Below are 3,226 nucleotides of genomic sequence, written 5' to 3' on the forward strand. Positions count from 1 at the left end.
TATAACAAATGCACTTTAAACATAAATCCATCTCTTCTACTTTCCAAAACAGAAAGGTTACTAGTAACCCAATACCCCATGAGTACTACTTTTTTGATGAATCATTATTGCGCTTAAGCAGAGTGTTTTATACCAGTCTGCCTTCAATAATGTATGTGCATTAGTTTCATTTTTTTGTCTGCATGATTGTTTCACCAATATATATTACATTAAAATACAAGTAAATCTTATGTTTTGCCAACAAACAAGTGCTACGAAATCAGACTTAATATTTATAGGTTTTATTAAGATATGTTGACATGCACCAGCACTTGAGAATCATGAACTTTGTTTCATGCCTAAATAGTGTCCCAGGACAAAAAAGTCTATTTTGCTTTTGCTGTCTTCTCGCTACATCTAGGGATTATCACTGAAAAGAAATTAAGGAAAAAATGATAACAGTGCCTTTGAAAATTGCAATATGCTACAATATGTAAATGCATGAATATATACATGTATTTTAGCTACATCATATAGAAGTACAAAAACCTCCTCTTGAGAAATATTCTTACTTGTACATTTATTTGTGTGCAAAATCAGGCAAAAATAGAGGTTGGGTGGTCATCATTGTCCCAGGTTTTTACTGGTCTTTCAGCACCTAGTCAGTAAAGTTGATTGAAATTTTGCAAACAGTATTTTCTGTAACATTATAATTTCTGTCCTACATTATAAAAAATTAATACAATAAATATATATTATAATTTAGTGTTCTGAAATGTTATTCTTAAAATATCTCTATCAGCTGTCTTAATTAAGAAAAAAATAAACACTTCTTTCTCTAAAATAATTCAAATTTATCCTAAATAAAACATAACAAACTTTACAAAAATGTAGTACAGTGTATTTCACGCGCACATCTTTATTTCAATAACTGTTAATAATAGGTAACATAAGTAAGAGTAAAATAGGTTATTTTTCACCTGACTGACAGGTGGTCATTGTTAAAGCAACATCCCCTCATAACCAGGAAGATCATTAAAGTGGATTGAAGTGGTGAGTTTAAAACAATAAATGAAAGTCATTTCATGTACTAGGCAAAACTTCTAAATGCAGAAACTGGAAAGTTTACTAATATTGCTTTAGGGCTTCTCCCATGTGTGGTTTCTAGTTACCTGATGATTTATAATGATGTCTGGACCCCCATTTCAAAATATCTGGATCCATCCCTGTATGTTGATTTATTTATGAGCAATTAATGTCACACTGTAAAGTATATAAATGTGATACATGGATTATTATATTACAAATATCATAATTTCATGTATGAAATCTTTAATTAATACTGTACTGCATATATGCCAGTAACCATAGTTAGAGTACATGCACATGTTTTTTTGTAGTTTTCAGTAGAAATTTCCTGTTCACAGACATACAGATGTAAACTGCAAATTTTGCTGAGACATTTGACAACTGTTCTACACTAGCAATGTTTACAGTAGGCCTATCACCAGTTCTGAAAATTTTAAATCATTGTGTACATTGGAAGTATATGAACAAACTTATGTATAGCTTCACTTACCTAATACATTGTACATGCATGCATGATCCTGAAAATCAGTTCTTAGGAAAGGTTTACTTTTGGGTGCTTGGGTTCTGAAAATTTTAAATCATTGTGTATATTGGAAGTATATGAACAAACTTATGTATAGCTTCATTTACGTAATACATTGTCCATGTATGAATGACCCTGAAAATCAGTTCTTAGGAAAGGTTTACTTTTGGGTGCTTGATATCCATCATATTTTCAATCCATTTTCATGGACATAGAAATTCTAACCTAACTGACTGTCTTTAATGTGTCATGAAAATCCTGTATTGACCTTTAAGATCTGCATTCTAAATGTATATATTAATAATGCACTAAAAAAGAACCATATTGATAATCAATTATTACTTACATGTACATGTACATGGATATAATACACATGTATATTCCATACTGAATATTAAATGCCAAAATATGTATCACATGAGGTGTCAACACAAAACTCCTGTGTCAACCCACTTAGGTCGCGGGTGGGGTGATATACGTCGAGGATTGATACTGCATCAGATACATTTCATGTATATCAAAACATATATTTTAATTATACTTTAAGTGTGCTCTGTGTAGGGTGTGATATAAGGTATGCAATATAGGTCTAGAGGTGTGATATACATTTGTACAGTATGCACTAAAGGTCTAGGGGTACGCGAAATACGTCAAGGCTTGTGATTTAGTGTATGCGATGTAAGTCTAAGGGTGTGATAGAGGATATGCGATATAGGTCTAGGGGTGTGATATACAGTATGCTATATAAGTCTGCGTCTAGGGGTGTGATATAGGGTATTTAAATCACAGGTCAGCCACAATGATAATGATTGAAAATTTGAGAACGGGGCAATTTCTAATACAATCAAAATGTAATCAAATCATTTTTAACATATTTAAAAAAATATTTCAGCAGAAAGGAGTGGGGACTCTTTATGCTCATTTCATCCCAATCTAATTCAGATTAGATTTTAATTGCTCCCCCTTTTTTCTTTATCGCATTACTTCATGTGACATAGTAAAAAGTCTAATTTTAATTATATTGCCTTTCATTCTTACTTTTTGGAACAGACATAGTTTATGTTTCTGCTTTGAAATCATATTAATTTAACAATTCCATGATTCGAATGTTTATTTTCTAGTTTAACTACTTCATATTGTTTGCTACATGTATATTTGTATGTTTATTCATGTACATGTACACATTGATTGCATTTTAAATTCCTGGAATCAAATCATGATGTATATGGATTTACATGTATTTAACAGTACAATGTGTATAAAATATAGAACAACTTGATAACTCTTAGCATATGTATTGTTTTTTTTGTTTTTGTTTGTTGGGGTTTAACGTCCGAACAGCAATATTTCAGCTATATTCAGACGATGAACATGAAATGGATGATAAAATGAACATGAAATGATAAAAAAAAGGATGGGACACAAGGACAATAGGGTCGACAAATTTTGATTGTCAATGGAAAAAGGGGGGGATGGGTAAGGTCGGGCAATTTAGCCTCCTGTGGCGGAGCGCAAAGGTTCCTACTCCTATCGAATACCACAGCAGGGTTCTTTAACGTGCGAGGAACGTGGCATCTTTCCCAACACGGTGCACCACTATGGTTTGCGGTCAGGTTTTCCGTATTATAGCCTGAC

The 3,226-nt window shown here is 32.2% G+C and overlaps 1 long non-coding RNA gene across 1 annotated transcript; it reads right to left on the reverse strand.

Moving 5' to 3' along the window:
* Nucleotides 1-278: 278 nt before the first annotated feature.
* On the reverse strand, nt 279-1,905 carry LOC148613838 (uncharacterized). The gene is made up of 3 exons (XR_015923164.1): nt 1,559-1,905; nt 1,152-1,242; nt 279-409 (listed from the first exon to the last, which is right to left on the reverse strand). It is a non-coding gene; the product is annotated as an uncharacterized LOC148613838 (long non-coding RNA).
* Nucleotides 1,906-3,226: the final 1,321 nt, after the last annotated feature.

This window comes from Perna viridis, chromosome 6 (assembly GCF_037379345.1).
Source record: "Perna viridis isolate PV_CMFRI_1.1 ecotype Kerala chromosome 6, ASM3737934v1, whole genome shotgun sequence".
Classification (NCBI taxonomy): Eukaryota; Metazoa; Mollusca; class Bivalvia; order Mytilida; family Mytilidae; genus Perna; species Perna viridis.